This window comes from Giraffa tippelskirchi, chromosome 1, assembly GCF_054371585.1.
Source record: "Giraffa tippelskirchi isolate mGirTip1 chromosome 1, T2T-mGirTip1v1.2.pri, whole genome shotgun sequence".
NCBI classification, from domain to species: Eukaryota; Metazoa; Chordata; class Mammalia; order Artiodactyla; family Giraffidae; genus Giraffa; species Giraffa tippelskirchi.
The window spans coordinates 212,894,955-212,920,081 of record NC_137275.1 but is presented as its reverse complement, the minus strand read 5'-3'; the positions used below and the strand labels follow the sequence as shown (position 1 = coordinate 212,920,081).

General features: G+C 44.0%; 1 protein-coding gene across 12 annotated transcripts in view; it reads left to right on the top strand.

Moving 5' to 3' along the window:
• Positions 1 to 25,127, top strand: part of LOC145520116 (uncharacterized) — a 525,123-nt gene that overhangs the window by 111,367 nt on the left and 388,629 nt on the right. Inside the window, exon 4 of one of the 12 annotated variants that reach the window (XR_014064228.1) lies at positions 15,761 to 16,639. The exons of 9 other annotated variants lie outside the window; for them this stretch is intronic. The gene's annotated coding sequence lies outside the window, so the exon portion shown is untranslated. Of the gene's footprint in view, positions 1 to 15,760; positions 16,640 to 25,127 lie in introns of those variants that run through there. 2 more of the 12 variants (XR_014064229.1, XR_014064235.1) reach the window with 2 other exon arrangements.

Genomic DNA, 25,127 nt, shown 5'->3' with positions numbered 1-25,127 from the left:
AGTGTTTCAGAAGAATTCTAAATGTTTTTACTTGATTCTGTGCAAAATTACCATGGCAGCCATGAGACTGCATGACTATAGAGAGTATGATTGACTAAGGCCCCCAGTTGCTCTGAAGTTCATCACTGCATTCAGATCAAACTCTTACTTCCCACAGGTTGCTTTCTGCCACCTGGGGCCTTTTCCTCATTCCCTTCTCCAGTTTAACCTCTACTGTACCTTCCAGGTGACATTTTATTTTCTTGGGCTCCAAAATCACTGCAGACGGTGACTGCAGCCATGAAATTAAAAGGCACTTTCTCCTTGGAAGAAAAGCTATGACCAACCTAGACAGCATATTAAAAAGCAGAGTCATTACTTTGCCAACAAAGGTCTGTCTAGTCAAAGCTATGGTTTTTCCAGTAGTCACGTATGGATATGAGAGTTAAACAATAAAGAAATTTGAGCACTGAAGAATGGATGCTTTTGAACTGTGGTGTTGGAGAAGACTCTTGAGAGCGCCTTGGACTGCAAGAAGATCAAACCAGTCAATCCTAAAGGAGATAAGTCCTGAATATTCATTGGAAGGAATGATGCTGAAGCTGAAACTCCAATCCTTTGGCCACCTGATGTGAAGAACTGACTCATTTGAAAAGACCCTGATGCTGGGAAAGATTGAAGGCAGGAGAAGGGGATGACATAGGATGAGATGGTTGGATGGCATCACCGACTCAATGGATATGAGTCTGAGTAAGCTACGGGAGTTGGTGATGGACAGGGAGGCCTGGCGTGCTGCAGTCCATCAGGTTGCAAAGAGTTGGTCATGATTGAGCGAATAAACTGACCGACTAACTATACCTTCCAAGGTAGGATTTATGGCTGGATATAGTGAGGTTTCTTTGGTTTCCTTGAACTCCTCACTCTTTCTCCTTCCCAATTCTCAGCTCACCTAAACCATCTTTACCAAGAAGCAGAGTCCTTCCTTCCACATTTAGGCACAACCAGAAAAAGCAGAGGAGTCTTTGAGGGAAGCCATGACCCAGATTACAGAACTAGTGTACATATATGTATTGCAGCTGAAAGCTTGTGTTTTGGACTCAAACTATGTGACTTCCAATCTTTTGTTCATCTTCCTGTGTGACCCTGGGCAAGCCATTCAGCCTCTCTGAGTCCATTTTCCCTCATCTGCAGAATGAAGTAATGGTTTCTTTCTCTTAATGCTATGAGAACTGATAACCTCTTCCCAGGGCTGGCACATGGAATGGACTCAATAAGTTGGCTCTCTCCTTTCCTTATATAGAACATTGTTTAAAATGGCTTTTTCAGTCATGCTAATAGCAATTTTGGTTCCTAATAGCAATATTTAAAAAAAAAATGCTTGAATGTTTGCTCATGTTGTGGCTTCGAGCTTTGGAAAGTGAGAGATGCAGATGAATTGTGGGTCTGACAGTGAAGAGTAAATGGTCTTGGGCCTAGCTTCAGAAGTTGGCTTAAAGAGAAACACACTACTCTTAACAAGCAGGAAGCAAAAAGCTTTCAAATGTATGTGACGGCCATTCTGCAAGTGTAGGCCAAAAAGCTCTTTTTAATGGTCACAGGAAAAAAAACAAGGGGGAAGGGTAGCCAGAAGAGACCGTCTAACTAGTACCACTCTGCCTCCTGCAGTCTCTCACTTTGCCCAGGAAGGGAAACAAAGAGCTAGTGGTGCAGGATCCCCCACCTTAAATGAGGGTGACCTTTGGAAGCAGAGCCAGGGCAAGTATCTTTACAGGTTACCCTCCGTGTGATGCCAGAGGAGGGGTGGGGAAGTGCAAAGTTACCAGATCTGGAATCTGAAAACCTGGTCTCTCAACTGCAAGCTACCACTTACTGATTGTGTGACTTGGAGCAAGTTGCTTCATTTCTCTGATCTCCAGTTTCATTATCTGTAAAATGGACGTAACAAAGTAAATCATAACATGGATTGTTATGAGGCTCAAATGGGATGATGAATACATGTGAATTCCTGTAAATTCCTGTGTAGAGGTTAGCTGTTCAGTGGAATACTGTGTCCTATTACAGTCCCCCTGAGTTAGAGCCTCCCCTGTGGTTATCATTGAAAGATGGTCTTTAAATCAGCTATGACAAGTTTGGGCTTCCCTAGTGGCTCAGGCGGTAAAGAATCTGCCTGCAATGCAGGAGACGTGGGTTTGATCCCTGGGTCGGGAAGATCTCTTGGAGGAGGAAATGGCAACCCCTTGCAGTATTCTTGCCTGGAGAATCCCATGGACAGAGAATTTAGAATAACTGGGTGAGTGCCTCATACAGTGGATGATGAGGAGGAGGAGGATGACATTTGCATAACTCTAAGTGGCATATCAGAGAAGGCAATGGCAACCCACTCCAGTACTCTTGCCTGGAAAATCCCATGGACGGAGGAGCCTGGTAGGCTGCGGCCCATAGGGTCGCTGAGAGTCGGATACGACTGAACGACTTCACTTTCACTTTTCCCTTTCATGCACTGGAGAAGGAAATGGCAACCCACTCCAGTATTCTTGCCTGGAGAATCCCAGGGATGGCGGAGCCTGGTGGGCTGCTGTCTATGGGGTTGCACGGAGTCAGACACGACTGCAGTGACTTAGCAGCAGCAGCAGCAAGTGGCATATACTATGTAGGAGAAATTGAGGAAAGCAGTCTGGTTGCATGTGGGTGCTAAGAGATTTGTCTGGAAGCTGCCTTTCATGGCACAGACACTGTTTTTACTTATATCATACATCTGTTCATTTGTGGCAGCTGAAGGAAGTGCCAGTGAAGATAATGGGAGGAGGCAGGGCCAAGGGACAGTTGAGTCTAAATATTGCTATAATGTTTTAAAGAGGAATTTTGGGTCTGCTGTTTCATTTGAGTCTGGTAACTGTCTTCTTTTTCTGTTTCTTTTCGTATTTTACAAGGAAACTGAAGTTCAGAGAGGTTAGTTAACTTGTACAAGACCACACAGCTCATAGGTTGAAGCTGGGATTCCGTATCAGGCCTGGCTTGATGCCCCTGAGAAAATGTATGTGTGTGTGCAGGATGCTTTGTAAGTGGTGCAGTCCCACGGAAATAGGCATCATCCTTCCTACTGCATTTAAACAGAGAAGGCAGTTGAAGCCCAGAGAAGTGCAGTGGTTTGCTTAAGCCTATGCAGCTTATACGGAGAAGGCAGTGGCACCCCACTCCAGTACTCTTGCTTGGAAAATCCCATGGATGGAGGAACCTGGTAGGCTACAGTCCATGGGATCGCTAAGAGTCGGACACGACTGAGCGACTTCACTTTCACTTTTCCCTTTCATGCACTGGAGAAGGAAATGGCAACCCACTCCAGTGTTCTTGCCTGGAGAATCCCAGGGACGGCGGAGCCTGGTGGACTGCCATCTATGGGGTCACATGGAGTCGGACACGACTGAAGAGACTTAGCAGCAGCAGCAGCATGCATGCAGCTTATAAGCACAAGAGGGGCCTGGAAGCTGGATTTCCCCATTCCTAGAACAGAGTCTGTTCTATGCTGGTTGCTGCCTTAAGAGTGCTTGCTAGCCAAGACCCCTACCCTCTGCTCTGCCCCCTTTTCTTTTTAAAAAATTAATAAAAGGCAGTCAAGCAATGGCTAATGGGCTTGCAAGAAGCTAGGAAATATTTGTGAGGCAATCATAAGCTTGCTTTCAGTGAAACACATGATCTTGGTAACAAAAGAAATACAGAAATACATTTCTTTGAATGCTCTTCAACCTAATCAGCCCTGATGCTGCTAAACTGTTCCTGACATTCTCTGGTCCTCCTCCTTTAAAGCCCCAAATGAAGCATAATGAAATAAGCTATAAGCATTTGGGGTTATTCAACTCTCTGAAGTGCTTGAAGATGCAATTTGTAGGCAAGATGTTAAGGAATTAGAAAAAAAGAAAAGCTGGCTGGTGCCAAGCCGCATTGTACTGATTTCTTCATGGCCCTGTTGCATGTTAGGTATGCATATGGTCCACACATTTTTCAAGAACATACCCCCAGGTGTCAGGGCCTATTCTTTAGAGCGTATCAACAAAATGTGGAGAGACGGGTGTGCTGAGGAAATGAAAAATAAAACCCCAGCTGCTCCTTAGAACATTGCTGTAATTTGGAGGCTTGGCATAGGCTGCAGTGTTCTTGTCTAGAGCCCAGCAAATGCAAAACTCTAAAAGGTGACCTCCTCAAGGGCAGGACTGAGGGCACTGACTCATTGTCCCCTGGCCCAGCACAGGGCCCAGCACAGAGCTCCCCGGGACTCGGGGAGCTCGAGGTAAATAAATGAATGTGAGTGAAGCTAGTGATTAAATTGGTAATAGGAGAGAAAAGGCCCTTTAGAAGAAGCTGCTTAAAATAAGCCATGATCTCAACCCCGCTTTTCCCTTAGTCAATTCCTGCCTAAAAACCCACTGCCATTTTAAAGAGTTGGCTTGCATGTGTTGTGGACAAAGCGGGTAAGGAATGAACCAGGAAGACTTGGGTCTATAACCATCAGGATTACATTTGAGCCTTTTTTTCTTTAATGTAACATTTGTAGGGCACTTAGGGCCACATGTGGCACACAGTAGGCCTGCATTTCATTCATTTGACTTATAGTATGCCAGGCCTAATGTCAAAAGCTAGTGGTGGAAAAATAACTACCCTCGAGGAACTCAAAGTTGAGTGGATTAGGAGAACTTTACTGTTACTATTGAATTCTCTTGATAACCCTTTAAGGCAGAGACTGTTCCTTGAGTAATGAGGAAGTCAAGCTTTGGATAAGCTCCATGGTCAGCCCCCAGCCCTGTAACCATATGAACTGGTACTCAAATGAAACATTCCATCAGAGGTCACCAGTGGGCAGCTCACAGCTCAGTTCTGTCACAGCATATGTTTGGTTTGGTCTGCTTATTGTTTGTGGAGAAAGAAAATATGGGATGGGAATGCCTTTAGACAGGGCACGTGCTTCCCAGTTCATATGATGCCTCCACACACAAGGTCTAACTGGTGGGCAGCTGAGTATGAAATCCCAGCTCAGATTTACTGTTTCCACATGATGTGCACTTTCCAGTGGGCTTAGGGGTATCTTATCTGCTTTTGACAGGGCCTATATCTGCACTACTGATCTCTCTGGATCTTTTCTGACTCCGTGCTGATGGTTACCATGATCCTTACTGTAGTTTCTTTATCACCATGGACTGACTACTAGCTTTGGATTGAGTAGACCAGACTGCTTGAGACTGGAACAGATGCTTGTATAGTTCCTGGACTCTTTTGAGTCAGGAATGATGGTGGTGGTGGTGATGGTAGGGGGGGACATTGTGTAGCACAGACTTGGCACATACTAAATGCTTGGTCAGTGTTTCCCAAACAAACAAAAAAATATTCTGAAGCCCAGCCTGCCTTTTCCAATAGCTCTGATTTTAAGAAGTTTTTCTTTTCTTTTTAAAGTAAAGGAGCATTCCTAGGCTATATTCAGTTTACTTTCCTCATTTCTCTTGCGGAAAGGGTGGGCCGCTGGTATTACATAAAAATGTTTCCGTGCTGAGGTCATCTGTTCCATTTAATGTAGTGTGTGGAGCTTTGGGGTCTCCATCAATCACTGGGAAATGAGCTGGAGAAAATACAGATCTTTATTCAAAAATTCAAATTGGTCTTGGGTGCCCATGCTAAGTTGGACTTGAGCTGCCTTGGGTGGGGGCAGGTATAGAATCTGGTCCAAAAGTGTCTTCAGAGGAAGCAGGGCCTCCCTGAAGTCATAGAGAAGGAAGGCCCATTGGCTGTGCTGTAACTGATAGCACAACTTGTCTGCCCTTTTTTCACTTAGGTGACTTAATAAGGAGATGAATGAGTTCTAGCACTTGTCCAGAGCTCACTGACTATATAAGATGCCCTGTGGGCCATAATTGGTCAAGTTGAGATGGAATTGCCTGATGCATAAGAGCGAAGATTTGAAGACAGACTGCCTAGGTTAGAATCCTGGTTCTACCAGTTATAAGTTGTAAGACTTGAGCACATTAATGCCTCTGTGCCTCAGTTTCCTTACCTATAAAGTGGGTACAGTAATAGAACCTACCTTATACGGGGTTTTTTTGTTTTAATTATTATTATTATTTTTATTGGCGTATAACTGATTTACAATGTTATGTTAATTGCAGGTGTACAGCAAAGTGCATCAGTTATACATATGTCTACTCTTTTTTAGATTCTTTTCCCATATAGGCTGTTCCAGTTCTTGAGGATTTAATTAACTGTTATTCAGAGACAGTGCCTGGCATTATTAATAATAAGCACCCAATGTGTGTAGCTATCAATCTTTCAAGATACCCCCAGCCTACCCCATTATTAGGCCTGGTCTACAGAAAACATGCTTTTGAACTGTGGTGTTGGAGAAGACTCTTGAGAGTCCCTTGGACTGCAAGGAGATCCAATCAATCCATCCTAAAAGAGATCAATCCTGGGTGTTCATTGGAAGGTCTGATGTTGAAGCTGAAACTCCAATACTTTGGCCACCTCATGGGAAGGGTTGACTCACTGGAAAAGACCCTAATGCTGGGTAGGATTGGGGGCAGGAGGAGAAGGGGACGACAGAGGATGAGATGGTTGGATGGCATAACCGACTCGATGGACATGGGTTTGGGTAGACTCCAGGAGTTGGTGATGGACAGAGAGGCCTGGCGTGCTGCCATTCATGGGGTCGCAAAGAGTCAGACATGACTGAGTGACTGAACTGAACTGAACTGAACAGAAAACAACCAACTTTCACTGACCAGCTTTGATCCTGTCCTTTTAGTTGACAGGAGTTGGTGCAAGAATAATATTTCTATTCATTATACATCACAGTTGGAGATAGCTTCATTCTCCATACATTGTACTTGCAGAGAGACAGCTACCTTTGACTATGGATATGTTTGCTTTCTGTTGACAAAAAGTGACTGATGTTAGTGTTTTCACTTTGCATTTTTGTCAGGAAACCTAGAATATTACCCACTGCTTACTTTGAGGGCCCCAAAGCATCTATTTTGTCCATTTTCTTCAAATGGATATTTATCTTAGACTAGTACTTCTTAGTTTTTCGATGAAACCACTAAAAATAGCCAACGATAGTGACTGAGGGGAATTTGGAGTTTATAGTCTTGAAAGTTCAAAAGTCAGAATTCTCTTTCAAATTTTGTATTTTAAGTTGAAAATGAATACATATATTTTGAACTTGAGCCCCTTTCACATCTACGTGTTTTTTTTTAATGTTTGGTCCGTGTTTTGAATTATCAATCTTTAAGTAAAACTGATGTTTCAGGAAGACACGCCTCTGAGTTTATGACTCCTTGTGAAGCCATTAGTGCTGTTCATCAATTATTTCTGGTTCTTCCCCCTTCCAGGCTCATAGTAGGACTGTATGTCCTAGTCTGCCTGAAGTCAGGTGTGACCATGTGACTAACTTGGCCAAAGGAAGCATATTAGCTCTGGCCAGTGTCCAGTTTACCACACTGCTTTGCTATGGAGAGGGAGAAACTTGGACTAAAAGGGAGGCTCTATCAGCTGGGTCCCCAAATGACTGATGAGCCAGGTTTTTCTACTGGACAGGGTTGGACAGGCCTTGTGGACAAGAAGTAAATGCTGTGTTAACAGCCACTGAGAGTTCAAGGCTATTTGTCATCGCTGTATAATGCAGCCCACCCTGATACACCCTCCTCATCCCCTTTAGTGCCCATCAAATTTCTGAAGGGGAGCCTGTCCTCTATTTTGAAAGTGTGGTCTCTGGTGTCTTATCTAAAACAGTACATTTTGGAAGGTGAGAAATACAGGTGAGAAATGAAAAAGTTCAGATGCTGAATTCCCACTTCGCCATTTTCTAGAAAAATTATTATTTTTAATCTTTAAAATATAGCAAATAATAATAATGTGAGATTTGTGAGTCTTTCTAAGATTTAGAGTCTTAGTAAGCTTATAGATTAAAATCAGCTTATTATTTGTTAATTTTGAGGATGTATCACTCTTTAACAATTATTTATTTACTAAATGCCCAGGACTATGTACTGTGTCTGAAAGTATGAATTATAAGTTTATGTTGAGCCATGAACCTTTGATCATTGGAGTTTGATTGCAGTGTAAATGAAAAGTGAAATTGTTAGTTGCTCAGTCATGTCCAACTCTTTGAGATCCCATGGACTGTAACCTGCCAGGCTCCTCTGTCCACGGAATTCTCCAGGCAAGAGTACTAGAGTGGGTGGCCATTCCCTTCTCCAGGAGATCTTCTGAACCCAGGGATTGAATCTGGGTCTCCTGCATTGCAGGCAGATTCTTTACCCTATCATGCCTAAATATAGTGGGCACTTGGTATGGTGAATGAGTGTACTTTCATTAACCTAATACTGAAAATTTACAGACCCTTCTTCACATGTTTATATCTCACCTGGGCATTGATTTTATATTGTTATTTTGTTTTATAGCTTGCTGTTGATGTGTCAGTCCAACTGACTAAAACACTGGGTTGGCCAAAAAGTCCATTAGGGTCTTGCTATAATATCTTTCATGTGTGTGTGCTCAGTCGCTCAGTCATGTCCGACTCTTTGTGATTCCATGGACTTCAGCCCACCAGGTTCCTCTGTCTGTGGAATTGTTCAGGCAAGAAATACCAGAGTGAGTTGTCATTTCCTCCTTCAGGGGATCTTCCTGACCCAGGAATCGAACCCACGTCTCCTGCATTGGCAGGTGGATTCTTTACCACTAAGCCACTTGGGAAGCCCAACATCTGACATACTAACCCTTTTATGCAGGAACTAGATAATTTCATATTTGAGTCTTCCAAACGGGATAATCCTAATTTCTGCACACAGCACATGTTCAGTAAATGCTTGTTGAATTGCATTGAGTTAGGTGATAAATTTGTATTGTTTAGAAACCACGGATACTGCAGTGTGTCCTGATATTATAAATAAATTCCCTTTGCATTAACTTTAAATCTCAGCTAGAGCTCACTCCTGTTTCTCTGGCAGAAACTTCTCACTGGGGTCAGTACAGTCCCGAGGCCTATTAATGTGGGCAAACTACAGCAGCAGTCTGACTTTTACTGTCTTTTTTTCCAGCAATAAGATGAAAATGGCCCCAGCTCCTGGTTTACGAAATGCTGTAGGGTTCCTCTTTCCCAGCTGGTAGGACCAAAGCAGCTATCAGGGAATTTGCATATGTCTATAACGTCTGAGAAACCAGTTTGCATAAAAAACTTGCCTTCCTGGAACTTGAGAATGGGAGAAAGATAAATGAGAGAGTGGGAAAGGAATGAGACCTAGAGACGTCAGAATCCAGGTGCTTTGACTGTCTATTTCCATGTAACAAACCGCTCTAAAACAGTGACTTAAAAAAACAGTATGTTATTGTCCTTCACAGTCTGTGGGTTGCCTTGGCTCAACTGGGTGCTTCACATTTGGGTCTCAGGTGGCTGTTGTCTGAGAGCAGCTAGGGCTGGAATCATTTTGAGTACCTGAATAGGTTGGCCTCTGAAGTGACTTCTTCACGTACATGTTTGGTTCATCAGCTGTAGAGCTGGAATAGTTAGAGGCTGTCCAGGTCTTTCTCTCTCCACATGACTAGTTTGGGCTTCCTTCTAGCATGACAGTCTGAGAGAAGTAGGACTGCTTACATTGCATCTGGCTTCCCTTAGAGCAGAGTTTCTTGACCTTGGCACTATTGACATTTTGGGCTATTTCATGTAGGAGGTTGTCCTGGGCACTGTAGGATGCTGAGCAGCATCCTTGGCCTCCATCTATTAGATGCAGGTAGCATATGCCGTACCCCACCCCCCAAAACATCCCTAGACATTGTCAAATGTCACCTGGGAAGCAAAATTATCTCGGGCTGAGAACCACCGCCTTAGAGTGAGTGTTGCAAGAAATCTAGATGAAAGTTGCAAAACTTCTTATGACCTAGTCTTGGAAGTTAGGCAGAAGCACTTGTGTTTGCTGGTCCAAAGTGAGACCCAGGGCCAGTCCAGATTCAAGGAGAGAGGGCTGTACAAGAGCATAAATACAAGGCTACAGGGTTGGTTGGTGGGAATCATCTTTGGAGACTAGGAGTGTGTTAATAGTTTACTCATGGAAACAACGTTCCAGGGTTCTTTTTATGCTTTTTTGTCAACTCCTTTTAATGAGTCTCTGCTGTATGCTCACTTTGTCCCCATTTCTGTGAGAGGCACTGGATAAAATGACGTAAGTCATGGTTCCTGTTCCTGAGGATATAGGAGGCCACTTGGGGATACAGATTCAAAACCAGAGATTTTCACCATGACATGGTATATGATGAGATACAGAGTGAAAGGTGTGAAAGGAGCATGGGAAAGGGCACGTCTTCTAATGCGGGAGTTCATACGTGGCTTCCTGAAGGAGGTGACGCCTGAGCCGAGACTTGAAAGATGAGTGGATCGATCCAGCTGGGGAGATGTGGGAAGGGTGTTCCCGAGGACAGCACAGTGCGGTGGAGCAGCAGTGCCCCTGGGCATATGCAGTGCCTTCAAGCCCTAGGTGTGTGCATGCAGCGGGGCAGGGTGGGAGCCGGTGCTGCTCAGAAGGGCAGAGGCGGAAAGTAGGGACCCTGTGCTCCAGGCTGAAGAGCAGAGACTTGATGTTGTATCTGTTTCCTGGTCATTGATTTACCAGTGTCTAGTCTTCCCTGGTGGCTCAGGGAAGCATCTGCCTATAGTGTGGGAGGACCCAGGTTCGATCCCTGGGTCGGGAAGATCCTCTGGAGAAGGAAATGGCAACCCACTCCAGTACTCTTGCCTGGAGAATTCCATGGACAGAGGAGCGTGGTAGGCTACAGTCCACGGGGTCGCAGAGAGTCGGACACAACTGAGCAGCTGCGCTCACTCAGTCACTAGGAAATGACACATCACTATCCAGTAAAGTCCACTGCAGTGAGGTTTTCCTTTTAGGGCACCAGCAAGCTGAGGTTACTATGGAGGCAAAACTGAGCCCTGTAAACCAGGTGTGACGTGATTCTCTGCTTTGATGGGTGGGGAGGCCGAGAGGGCCTTTGATGGTGTGTTGTAGGGTGCCTCCTAAACGCTAAAGCCTTTGACGAGGGCTTTGGAGACCTCCTGCCTGTCAGTCCCCGTAACAGCTGTGTGCGTGTGTTCTAATCATGTGTGGATGATGTCACTGAGAGCCTCAGACACTATGATCAGTGTCTCATAGTCCGGTGAAGAGCTAGGATTGTACCCAGGTTTTCTGATGGAGATGTGTGTGTGTGTGTGTGTGTGTATTTTGATGTTGAGTTGTCTAAAAAGAAAAAAGTAAAAAGAGAAAAATAAAACTGAACAACCTTGTGTGTTTTTGCTTTATGACTGAAGTGTTAGAAAATGCTGGCCTGTAATTATTGCCTCGGGGTGCTGGGCTCTGTTTGGTGTCTGGGAATGTCCACATGTCCCTGTGATTCTAGTACCTCCCCTTTTTTAAAAAAATGATTTTCTTTTAAAAAATTTTTATTGAAGTATAGTTGATTTACAGTGTTTAATTTTGTTTTACAGCAAAAAAGTGACTCAGTTACTCACATACATATATATATATATTTTTTAATATATTTTTCTTATTCTTTTCCATTTTGGTTTATCAGAGCGTATTAAATATAGTTCCCTGTGCTGTACAGTGAGATCTTTGCTGTATATCCATCATATATATAATAGCTTGCATATCTACCAACCCCAAACTCCCAATCCTTTCCACTCACCCTTGGCAATCACATATCTTTTCTCTATGTCTGTGAGTCTGTTTCTGTTTTGTAGATGTGTTCATTTGTATCATATTTTAGATTCCACATGTAAGTGCTAGCCTATGGTACTTGTCTTTATCTTTCTAACGTACTTCGCTTAGTATGATTAATCAATAGGTCCATCCATGGCACTATTTTATTCTTTCTAATGGCTAAGTAATATTTCATGGTATAAATGTCTGTATATCACATCTCCTCTTCCATTCCTCTGTTGATGGACTTTTAGGCTGTTTTTATGATTTGGCTACTGTAAATAATGCTGCTGTGAACATAGCGGTACATGTATCTTTTCGAATTACAGTTTTGTCTGAGTGTTAATATGTCCCCGGGAGTTGGATCCTGGATCATAAGTAGTGCCTTCCCTTCTTGCTCTGTTGTCTGCTGTCCGCTTTAAGATTCTGAGGAGCAGCAACCAGTCAGCAGGGATGTTTCTAATGCACTCAAAGGATAAGGTGAAGGATTTGGGCTATCAGTTGAAGAAAGACTCTGAGAAGACACCTGGCTAGACTTTGATTGAAATCCTTATGCATTCACTCCCTGGGCTAAGCCACAAGTTACCAAGATGAGTACGTTTGCTATTTAAAAGAAAGCCTCCAACGTAGTGAAATCCAAGAGACAGTGTTTTTAATTGTGAAAATATGTCTACATGGATCTATTCATGGCAAACCCATACTAATAAATCTACCCTTTGTTCCCAGGTTAAAGTTCCAACTTCTTTGCATGGCATATTATGCATTTCCTAGTTTGAGCCCACCTTCCTTCTCCAGCTTTATCTGCTCTTACTGATAGTGAAATACCTATTCTTCCTTCAAAAGCCTACACATTGAGCCTTTTTTAAAAAAAACGTCATGGTGCCCTCTTCCTGTAATGTGCTTTTTTCCCTTTTTTGTCTAGTGACTCCTACTCATTTCTTTGAGATCTCGATTGTTTATTTGGCACACGTTTATGGGCACCTCCAGTGAGCAAAAACCCTGTGCTGTGTGTGTGTGGGGGGAGGACACAGTGATAAGTAGGACATAGTCCCTGACCTCAAAGAGATCACAAATATTACTTTCTCTGTGCAAATACCCTTAATCCCCTTGGTAATTCCCAAAGCATGCCCCTAGGGGCTTTATTATACCACTGACTACCATATGTTGCAGTTATTTGTGCATGTGTTGAACTTCCTCCTCATTCTGAGTGAGAGCAGAGATCACACCTGACTTGTTCACTGCTGCTCAGGTTCACAGTGTCTAGCTCAGGTCTGGATTACAGTCAGTGCATTTTTTAAAATAAATGAATAAATGAGTGAGTGAGTGAATGGATAAGTAAATGTAGCTTCTTGGTGCTTATTATCTCTTACAACAGTGGGTCAGGAGAATGACTTTCCTGTTCTACATGAAAGTTCAGTGTGAAGATTTCTATATATGTATTTCACCTCTGAAATCTCTTAGTGGAAGAACAGGTTTTTGACACACAGCCAGCAAACCTGACAGAGTCAACTTGCTTTCTTTAAGAAGATTAATGATCAGGGACTTAAGAGAAGGGATGGGTGAACTGGTTACTAACAAGTAAGAACCAGCCATAAGCTCAACCCTCTTTCGGGAACAAACCAAACCAGGATCTTTCAGGTTGAGCTTGGCTTGGTTCAATTAATCCTTCTCCTTCTCTTTGTGCCTTCACTGCTCCCACACCCACCACAGCGGCTCACTCATCTCTGTTGAATCATGAATCATGAGCCGGCAGCACCTCCATGCTCTGTCCTCTTTTGGATCTGGTTGTTTTTTCACTTTGCTGTCCCATAAGGACAGAGGACTGGGGGTGGAGGGAGAGTCTTAGATAAATAAGCCGTTTTGCATCTTTCAGAGCGAAGGCAGGTCTGAGTGGGCTTTGTGATTCATGTGGAAGGAAGATGTGGAGGAGGGAGAAGGCATGGGTGGGATGAGAATCAGTGGAGAAGACAAGGAGATTGGGACATCTTATGGGGGTGGGTGGGAAAGGTGATCCACCAGAGTCAGATCAGAACTGGAAGGTCTTTGGCACATGGGTGAGGGATTGTAGGTAGAGTGGGAACACAGATAGGTACAGATATTTTGTTCATTTGCAAATTTCTAGTCAACTTTCAGGATCCAGACTGAATGCCGTTTCCTTATGAAAACTTCTCTGGCTTTTCTGTTGTACCCTGAATTATTAACACTCTTTGGTTCCCTCCTCTACCACATCATTTTGCATACTGGTTCATTCTTTCTGCATTGCCTTCTCTTCTAGACTCTGAGCACCCCAAGGGCTGAGGTCTGGCACACATTTATACTGACTATCTTTTCCTAGCCCCAGATCGAGTCATGTGGCCTGGCACAGTATACACTGCCTGGTCTGAGTGAGGCACAGAGCATCTGAAATGAAGACCATCTTGGAAAATCTGGGACACATGGTGAAAACGTGCTTAAGACGCCTTGTGTACCAAGAGTCAATGGAATTTAACAGTATTCTTTTTATTGCCGTTCCCCCCAAATTCCTGGGTTTCTGCCTTTCCTAATATGAAGATGCATTTTGCTAAAATGATTCATTTTACAAAATTCCTGCAGGCCAAGCAAGAAGAGGCATGCACTTAGGTTTCAAATAGAAATGCATGATCTGGAAATCTGAGGTTTCGGTTCCAGTTTAGTTTATAGGTTCAGCTCGTTGTTTCAAACCTCCTTTCCTAACCAGGATCTCAGAGAAAAGTGAGGAGTGCCCACCATCCCAGCATGCAACTATCAAAATCCTACTGTATTCCAGACCCTTTTGCTTATGTTATTCCATTTAGAACCATCCTAGGAGACAGGTAAATATTAGCTGCATATATTAAGCAGATGAAGAAATTGCTTGGCTCCTTGAGGGGCAGATATGAGCTATGCAAGAATCATTCTGAGGCTAACCACCCACATCACAATCCAGACAATCAATAAAAACTAAAAAGAGCTCTTGTTTGTTGAGAATGTAGGGACGGCAGCTGCCCTTGCTGCCTTTGTGGTTAGGCTAGAGTCACTTTTCTGGGACACTGGGGGGCAGTGTGGTACAGTGGTTTGAGTTTGGGATTTGGAGTAAGGAAATTTGGGTTTGGGTTTGAAAGCTGTGTGGCCTTGAACAAATTAAGCAACCTCTCTGGGTCTCAATTTTCTTGTACCCAAATGGGGATAATCACTGTAATACCCATTCCCTGGGCTTTTATGAGGATCAGGTGAAAATTGATGTGGAAAGTGTTTTATAAATTATAAAGAGCTAAGTACTTGATTCTAATGTTCCTGTAAGTGCATTATTGGGGGTGGGGACTCCTAAGGTCCTTTCTGACTAAAAATCATTGCCTTCAAAACTGCCTTAATGATTAAGGCAGTTGACTTAGGTTGATGAAGGCAACTCCTTGAATCTGGAGTTTCCTCTTGGGGTTCAGATATACCCTACAGGAGACTGTCGATCAAATAAAGATACATTCTCTGAGACAGAGATAGGAAAAGATACTCCAGTTTTTAATGGGGGGGGGTCCATTTTTAGATTCATCTTCTAAAAGGAAAGCAGGTTGTTCAGGATCCAGAACAGGTGCATTTGACTGGAGAGGGGAAAGAAGAGGTGCCAGGACTGGATGTTCTGGGAGGCCAGGTGAACACAAGGGCTCTGGGGACTCCAACTTTGGGGTCTGCGCTTGGCTGAAAGGAGAAAGACAGAAATCGAAAGTGATCTCTGGTCAGGGGTGAGTATTGAAGATCAGAGAATCTTGCGGCCTTGAGGCAGGGAGGAGCTTTCTTGGTCTCCTAGTCATCTTCATTGTTTCCTTATCTTCAGTTACTCAAGAGTTTTACCATGTCTGCATGTGCCCTCTGCTGTCTTCTGCTTGATGGTTTTCTGTATGTCAGTTGACTGACAAGTAAATTCAACTTCATCTAAGTCAAAGGTATCTATGAGTTTGCCTTATAACTACTAAAATAAAAAATACATATTCATGTATCATCTAAAATCACTCTGTGGGTCACCAGTTGTCCATGTGCTAACTTTACGAAAACTTGTATTCCAGATGAATCACCCACCTGAAGATGGAGTCTGCTCTGCAGCGTCTTCAACAAGTAGTCCCCCTACATCTGTTTGCACAGCTCTAGTGACAGGAGCCAGAGAAGGCAATGGCACCCCACTCCAGTACTCTTGCCTGGAAAATCCCATGGACGGAGGAGCCTGGTAGGCTGCAGTCCATGGGGTCGCGAAGAGTCGGACACGACTGAGTGACTTCACTTTCACTTTTCACTTTCATGCATTGGAGAAGGAAATGGCAACCCACTCCAGTGTTCTTGCCTGGATGGAGAATCCCAGGGACGGCGGGGCCTGGTGGGCTGCTGTCTTTGGGGTCACACAGAGTCGGACACGACTGAAGTGACTTAGCAGCAGCAGCAGTGACAGGAGCTCAGCTTTTCTCTTGAGACAGCAGTGCCGGAAAATTATTCTGTAGATTGTGCCCAAATTTTCTTACCTGTAATTCCACCCACTGGCTTTAAATCTTGGGTCACAACAGATCTGTTGTAGAAGTTCAGTGACTGCTGAGCAAGTTTTGAATGCTGACTGTTTCTTGCTACCAAAGGGAAAATCAATGCCAAACTCAGAAAAAGATACTGAATTAATCCCCCAAAAAGAGGAAGAATTAAAGGTGAAGAACTTGGATAAAGATAAGGAAAAGACAAGAAATGGTGAAGCCAGCTTTGATTGATAGATTAGTATTCTTTTGTTGTTGCAGATGTTCCTTTTAAAACCTTTGTTTAGTTTGGTTAAATAAGCAAAAAAAATCTGGAAGTGTTCTGGAGCTAGTTGGGTTGTATCTTTGGTGTTCTAGTTGTGAAAAATAAAAGGTGTTTGGCTATGCAAAAAAAAAAAAAAGAAAAAAAAAAAAATCTTGGGTCACAAACCATGTCTGCTTCCACTTCCCATGATTACCTTTTAGAAATCTGAAGCCAGCTCTCAGGTATCCCACACTTTGGTCAGGCTGGACGCCTCCAGTTCCATCCAGCATTCCTCTGATTACACCATTGCAAGTGCCCTTGACACATTTTGTCAATGTTCTTTGAAAAGACTCCAGTTTGGAGTTACCTCTTAAAAATGTAGTTTCTTAAAATGTAGTTTCTTAAAAATGTACCTCTTAAAAATGGGACATAATTCTCTAGGTGTAGTCTAGACAAATGAGGTTGAATGTGACTGTGGCCTCTTTCATTCTAGATATGCTACCACTATAAATACAGATTAAATAACACCCTCTTGATCATGTACCTACCAAAGGTCAGTAGGTCCTCTGTAGAATGACTATTCTTACAGCAGTGCAGATATCTCACTCTCACCTGCCCACCCCGAAGCCAGTCAAAGGCATGTGTGGGCTAACTGACTGCCATCCTGGGCAGCGTTCTTTAAACCTTTTTGATTATGCAAGTGTCTCTGGAAGAATATATTGAGCATGCATCTCTAATATGTGCATGTTTATTTACTTATAAAGAGTGTAATGGGGCTTTCCCAGTGGCTCAAGGGTGCTTTGCCAATGGCTCAAGCAGTGAAGAATCTGCCTGCGATGCAGGAGACATGGGTTCAATTCCTGGATTGGAAAGATCTCCTGGAGGAGGAAATGGCAACCTACTCCAGTATTCTTGCCTGGAAAATCTGATAGACAGAAGAGCTGGGCAGGCTTGGGGTTGCAATGAGTTAGACATTACTGAGCATGCACACACACACACACACACACAAAAGAGTATAATGGTCTCAGACATATATAGTACATGAAAAAATGGGAAATTTGGAAGTGTGAGATAAACCAATCAAACTTAGAAATTCTTACCCTCACCTTATTGGATTATATTGCATACCCCAGGTGTTCACCCCGGAATTCAGAACACTCAGTGTCTTCCTGCTAAACAGAGCAGATCTCTGGATGAAAGGATTGACCCCCCAGTTGTGGTCACTGTGGCACCATGCCCTGATAAACTGTTCTCAAACTTCCCAGATAATGATGGTGACAGGCATGGGTAAGCACTCAGAGGAATCAGTGAAGGAAAAGGGGTTATGTCTGTCCCACCATCCCCATTTACTACCCTTATCTTGCCTTCTCAACTCACATACCCCTCTTTCAGTCTATGTCCCTTACGCATCTTTTCCTAAAAGACTAGAGATGTCTTTGGAATGCACGGAGGTATGCTGACATGCTAAAAAGGCAATAGTGATTTTGGGTGCCAGAGCAAAGAGGAGAAATCTTTGAAATAAGGTTCCTTCTACTGTAAAAACCTCAAGTGATAAACTGGAAGTGACCAGCCCTGGCAGGAGTTCAGAGGAGCATGAACAACGTGAGAATGGATGTAAAATCTCTCCAGGGGGAGAGGCTGGAGCTGCTGCATAGCTTTAACCGGAAGAAGACAGGGCAGGGCAAGAGTGCTCTAAGAGTCTTTCAGATGCTCCAAGAGGCAGGCAGAAGCAGCATTCACCCTCTTTCCTGGGGCATTGGGGGATGATTAGGGAGTCCTAGTGGAGGCTATCTAAAGATCACTTGGGCTGGAGAGTTGGGTTCTCCAGTTCCTTGAGGAGTTTAGGTATGAGCTAGGCAAGCAGGGGATGGAAGGCCACTAGACTGGAGGGTTGCAGAGTCCCTGTGAATTCCAGGATTTGGAGCTTTTAAGATAAGAGTGAGATATGATTTGGAGGACGCCAGTTCTACCTGATCCCCAGTGACTCCCTTATGGGCCTGGAGTTCTGACATCCCTGTTTCTGCTGGCATGGGGCCACTTCCTTTTGAGAGGTCAAGGCCTAATAAGGTAGGTTGATCTGGAGTGCATGGCAGAAAGCCCTGGGTGGACCACTGCCTGCCATAGTTGAGGCAGAACTTTCTGGGTACATACAAGATTTAAAGGGAAGTGACACCCACATCACCTTTTTGCCCTCAGTGAGCAAAAAATTGTCCTCTTCTGGACATTTTTCTTTATGGGTTTCTCTGTAGAATCATTAAAAAAGGTGTGAGATTTGAAAACCGGAGGGTATCTGTTCTCTTTCCTGAAGATAAGAAGAAACCATCAACACCATCTTTATCAGGCCAGTGTCACCTCCTATTGGGCAGCCTTATGTCTTATGGAGCCTAGGTCATCCCAGTCTGTTAACCTGGCCTCAGGAATGGCTTGGGATCCATTTGTCCCTTCTGTAACTCCTCTGTTTCATGCCCTTGTCACCCCTCATATGACAGTGACAACAGCCTCTTGCTCTTTGGTTTCCTGGCCTCTATGCCCCCTCTTCAAGAGTGGTCAACTTGAGAAATCAACTAATCACACCAGCGCCCTCCTGAGTGATTCTGTGTTCTCTGCATACAGGATAACAACTCAAACTCAGTCCTTCATAGTTTGATACCACATGACCTCTCCTCCTTCCTCTCCATCCAGGAACTGCTTCTCACCGCACCCTCAGGATACCTCTGCCATGGGGAATCCAGACTTTTTCTTACAATGTTTTGGTTTCTCAGAATGCCCTTATCCATATTTTATTCTTGGGAAACTCCTTCAGACCTTCTCAAAGTTCACATTTTCTGTGAAATCTTTTCTGACTCACCCAGGCAGAGTCAGGGTATCCTCCCTGGCCGCTTGGAGTCCTTTGAGCCAGACTCTACTGTGTTGCCCTATGTTGAGTCCACCTCTGTGGCTCACGTGTGTGCCCATCAACCACAGGGACAGAGCTGTGCTTATGATGGTACGTTGTGTGTGCCCTGGGTCAGGAAGATCCTCTGGAGAAGGAAATGGCAATCCACTCCAGTATTCTTGCCTAGAGAATCCCATGGACAGAGAGCCTGGTGGGCAACAGTCCTGGTGTGCAAAGAAATGGACATGACTGAGTGACTTTCACTTTCACTTTCATGTGTGTCCACAAAATATTAGTCAAATGAATGGATAATTAGATTCCCTAGCCTGTAATTCATTGACCTGCTGTCAGTTCAGTTGCTCAGTTGTGTCTGACTCTTTGCGACCTCATGGACTGCAGCATGCCAGGCCTCCCTGTCCATCACCAACTCCCAGAGTCCACCCAAACTCGTGTCCATTGAGTCAGTGATGCCATCCAACCATCTCATCCTCTGTTTTCCCCTTCTTCTCCCGCCTTAAATCTTTCCCAGCATCAGGGTCTTTTCAAATGAGTCAGTTCTTCACATCAGGTGGCCAAAGGATTGGAGTTTCAGCTTCAACATCAGTCCTTCCAGTGAGCACTCAGGTCCGATCTCCTTTAGGATGGACTGGTTGGATCTCCTTGCAGTCCAAGGGACTCTCAAGAGTCTTCTCCAACACCACACTTCAAAAGCATCAGTTCTTGGCGTTCAGCTTTCTTTATAGTCCAACTCTCACATCCATACATGACCACTGGAAAAACCATAGCCTTGACTAGACGGACCTTTGTTGACAAAGTAATGTCTCTGCTTTTTAATATGCTGTCTAGGTTGACATGCTAACCATCCCATAAAGAAGCATAATCTTAGACTTGCCCTTTGAAAGTCAGCTGAAACAGTCTCTCATTTTCTTCAGAGCTATTAGGTCTGTAGCAGAGAGAGCACTGTGTAAGTTGGTAACAAGATATCATAATCTGGGTGGCTTAAACAGCAGAAATTTATCCTCTCACTCTTCTGGAGACTAGAAGTGTCTGTAATCCAGGTGTCGGCAAGGTGGGTTCTGAGCGCTGTGAGAGAGAATGTTCTGTGCCTCTCTTCTGGCTTCTAGTGGTTTGTTGGCAACTTTCAGCCTATAGAAGTATTGCCTTAGTCTCTCCCTTCATCTTCATGTAGTATTCTCCCAGGGTGTGTGTCTGTGTCCAAGTTTTCTCCTCTTATAAGGACACTAGTTGTGTTAAGGCCTGTTTTAATTGATTACCTCTGTAAAGACCCGAGTAATGTTACACTGAGGTACTGAAGTGCATATGGGGACATAATTTGAACAAGTACTGAGTCCTTGGGAATATGACTTTTACTCTCTCAGCATCCCTTTCCACACATACAGAATGGGAGACTCTGAAGCTTCATTTATAAAGAAAGAAAAGCAAGTGAAGTCGCTCAGTTGTATCTGACTCTTTTCAACCCCATGGACTGTAGCCTACCAGGCCTCTCCGTCCATGGGATTTTCCAGGCAAAAGTACTGGAGTGGGGTGCCATTTCCTTCTCCAGGAGGCCTTCCCGACCCAGGGATTGAACCCGGATCTCCTGCATTTGGAAAGAGAACATATTATAAATTCCTTCATTCATTTAACAAATAGCTATTGAGTGCCTACTATGTGCCAGGCACTGGAATTTGCACTCCATAAGCAGAGTTCTCTCAGTGGTTTGTACCCTTCCTGCTGGTGAGACATCATGAAGTGTCCATGACGTATCTGTGGTCGGCATCTTCAATGCAACCTGTGTCATTTGATGGGGAATCCACTTCATCAGCTATTTGAATATTGGTTTCACAATCTGAAGAATAGACCTGTAGTTGCCAAGTTTAAATCTTAGGCATTATCTGGTTATGAAATCAGTTTGGAAACATTTGGAGTGAGCTGCATTGCTCGGCCATTCTCCAATCCCAGTTTCTGGCTTCTGGAGGCGCAGTCACCATCTATTTGGAAAGGAAGTATAAATGGTAGCACTTACTTCCTAAGAGCCTATGTTGTTAAGAATTGAGCCTCATTTTAAAGGCACATAATGTAGCCAGGCAGTCACTGACAGAGACATAGGATTGGGTGCCTCCTGGAGTGGTGGGTGAGCCAGGCTCACTGGGATTATTCCCTGGACCTTTCCTCTTCCCTCATTGAGACCAACAAAACTGTGTTTATCATTTAAAAAGTTCCTATAGAGCCAGGGCTCTCATGTCCTCTGGAGTTTGTGCTATGCACCTTAAATGCTTTATCTGATTTAATGTTTGCAACTGCCTTGAGAGATAGGAACTATTACTATGACTATTTTATGAGACACTAAGTTGCTAAAACCTGAACCAACTTTCCTGAGGTCTTGTAGTTAGTAAAGGGCAGAGCAGGATCTTACATCCAGGGCTGTTTGACTCTAATGTGGGAGTTGTCACCGCCGCCTCTCTTGGCGTCTCTTAACACATTGATCTGATCCTGTCACTCTGTTGGTAAAAACAATCGGTAGCTACCTGTTGCCTACAGTGACGGCATTTTACCAGAGATCTGAGAACACTGTGATGCTGAATGCAACATGTTTGTATGTGTGTGTATGTGTGAGTGTATTTTCTGGGCAGAGTATTCAGATCTTGGCCAGATTCTCAAAGGGTTCCTGACTTCAAGGGCTAAAGTACACGTGCTTTAGAGAGGCAGTCAAGACTCATCACTGTCAGAGCTTCACCTTTCTCACTGGGGTACTTCCTTCAACTTCCTGTTCAGTTCTGTTGTCCCAAACTTCTAACAGCTTTCTGGAAGTTTCCTTGCCCTTTCACACCTTCAGGCCTGTGTTCCTGTGGTTTCCTCTGCTAGTACTGCCTGTTGTCCTCTTCCTCACCAGAGAAATTCCAGCTCATCCTTCACAGTCCAGCTAGGATGCCACTTAACATGAAATTGTCCTCAATCCGCCCCCTGCTCTGGGCTTGTGTGAGTTTTATTCCCACTGTGCATATAGAACTCATGGCATTGTCTGGGGACTGAATGCTTTTGAGCCATTGGAGACCCAGCGTCCTTGTCATTCTGTACTGTTTGGTAGAGGGCCTGGCCCTGTGTGAACATGCAGGAACCATCTGTTGGAATTTAAAAAACAGTGAGTCATTTAGCTTTATCTGGGTCTCATAATCTATGGGACATATTTTTAGACTGGCCTTGGAGGGCAGGACTAGCTTCCATCTTTTAGGCTACATGTGTTCTCCCAGATCTTACTTTCATGAAATGTTTGATATGGGAAACCAAATTTGTGAAATAATAAGCCCTGTTATGCTTTTACTGGATAGAATAGAAAAAAAGCTGGACAGATTGAGAGCAACCTCTGTGTAGTGACTGGTATATTCAGAGTCATATGCTAAGTCACTTCAGTTGTGTTCGACTCTTTGTGACCCTATGTACCATAGCCCTGCAGCTTCCTGTGTCCATGGGATTCTCCAGGCAAGAATACTGGAGTGAGTTGGCATGCCCTCCTTCAGGGGATCTTCCTGTCTGGGGATTGATCCTGCTTCTCCTGCAGCTCCTGCATTTCAGGCAGATTCTTTTACTGCTGAGCCACTGGGGAAGCCCTTCAGAGTCATAATAGTCAGATTTAATCATGAGGACTTGCTCTGTTCATCTGTCTGTTGCCTGCCATCTGTCTACGCATCTACTTCATGAAATGTCTTCCTCATTAAGATTTTCCTTCTCTTTACACTTTCTCTCCTCTTCCCTTGCCTTGCCTTCCCTACTGTTCTCTTTCCTTTCCATATTCTGGAACCAAACTGTTTAAACTTGAGTTCTGTTTCAGACATTTATCATTACTAACTCTAAAACTCAGTTTCTTCATCTGTAAAATGGGGGATTATAATAGTACCTCACTAGAAGATGTTATAAGGAGTTAATTAAATGAATTAATATATGTGAAACTCTTAAAATTGTGTTCAGTCAACCTTAATGACTCTTGGTTTTCTCAGCGACTTTTTTGTTTTTGTTAATGACTTGCTTTTCTTTTGCTGTCCAACTTCTCTTTCACTTTCACAAGCGTGCTCTCTCTCTCTGGGTCTCAGTCTCTTTTTCTCAATCTCAGTTTTTCTCTCCCCCCATGCCAGTCCCCCCCTGCCCCCGGGACCCAGTTATAGGTGTTCACAGTCTTCTGTCTTCCACTGCCTGACTCACTAGAAGGGTCTCAAGTACCTTCTCTGGGCCCATGAAGCCTACAGACTCCCCTAGGAGACCCAAGTCCCCAGAGCCTTTAGGAGATGCCTGGGCCTTTGTGTCGTCCCCACCTTGGCCTAATGATTCTTTTCCCCCAAGCTCCTGAGGAGCCCAGCTGTGGGTTCAGCCTAAGGTCTCCCGCACTGGGTGACAGCAGTGGGTGATTGGCTGGCAGGCTGTTCCTCCCTTCCCTTCCTTTCCTCCTGCACAAGATGAGGGAGACTATAAACCTTTCACTCATGCTTCATCTTAGAAGCTTCTGTACACTGAGGGTCAGTAAGACTAAGCCTTGCTTGGGAGCACCCTCTCTCATCATACTTCAGCCATGAGTTAGACTTACACCAATTTCTGACTTACTCTGTTAAAGCAAAGGAGGTTCCTGCTGATACACAGGATGGAAAGCAGAAAGCCCTCTTGATTCAGCTGCTACTGACGGGTGGCCTCACTGGGAAGGCTCTGTCAGCTCTTCCCACCTCTTCTTCTTTTATCAGGGGCCTCCTATCAGCCCTGAGCATCTTTACTTTCATTATATATGAAAGCTCCCACTTGCATATATGTGTTCTTACGTGAAAGTGCGTGAGCAAAACCCACACCATATATCCACATATTCAGAGGGGATTTTATTCCTTGAGAGCTGAAAAGTGATATGAAATCTGTTTTTTTACCTTGCTTTTGGATAATGTAATTTCAGCATGAAGAATATGTTTTTAATGTTTTCTTCTTCTTCTTCCTAAGTAAATATACAGTCTGGCTTAAGTCCCAAGAGTCCAGATGAAGCAAAAATCTGCCACTATCATCTTGCCTAAGGATTTCCAGTTGAGCGAAATCTCTGAGATCTGAGCTGCTAATTGTTAGTGTCAACTGGTTATGTTCCTGTTTTCCAGGAAGGCTGGGTAGGGGGCAGCACTTCATTGTGTCCTCTGGACTGTCACCCCACTAGTTTAATTTCTAATTTTGCTCTTGGAGCAGCTCCCGGAGACTTGTCTCTCCTGCCTTTCTTTCTCAGCCTCTCCTGTACCGAGTCCTCCAGCACAGAGGGAGATGCTTCTAGAGAGATTTGACTTTCCTGAAGGAAGTTCTGCTCCCCAGACCACCAGGTGGGGACTGGCTTGTAGAGTTAGGGTCCTGCTTGCAGAATTTTTTGTGGACATGCAGGTTATTGAGTGAGACACCCTTTCCTAGCTTGTGGGGGAGCAAGTTGCAGGCTGATTCAGGGGTTCCTAGGACACAGAGGACTCTGGGCAACCCCTTAGGCTAATTGGGGTTTATTCCTTCACTTATTCACTCAACAAATACTAAGTGAGTTCCAGGTACTTTGCTGAGCCCTGGGGAAACCAGGGTCAATGGGACACTGGCCCGTTCTCAAAGGGCAGATTCAGGTAGGAGAAAAAAAAAAAATGTGTTTGTCATTTTTTTTCATCAGGCATAACTCCAGTGCCTGGTAAATATTTGTTCTGGGTTAGCCTGCTCATGTTTATGACATGAAATGACTCTACTTGCATATCTGTCAAGAATAAACATTTGTTTTTAATTCCTTCATGGGTTCTCATCAAAAGTGGCCACCA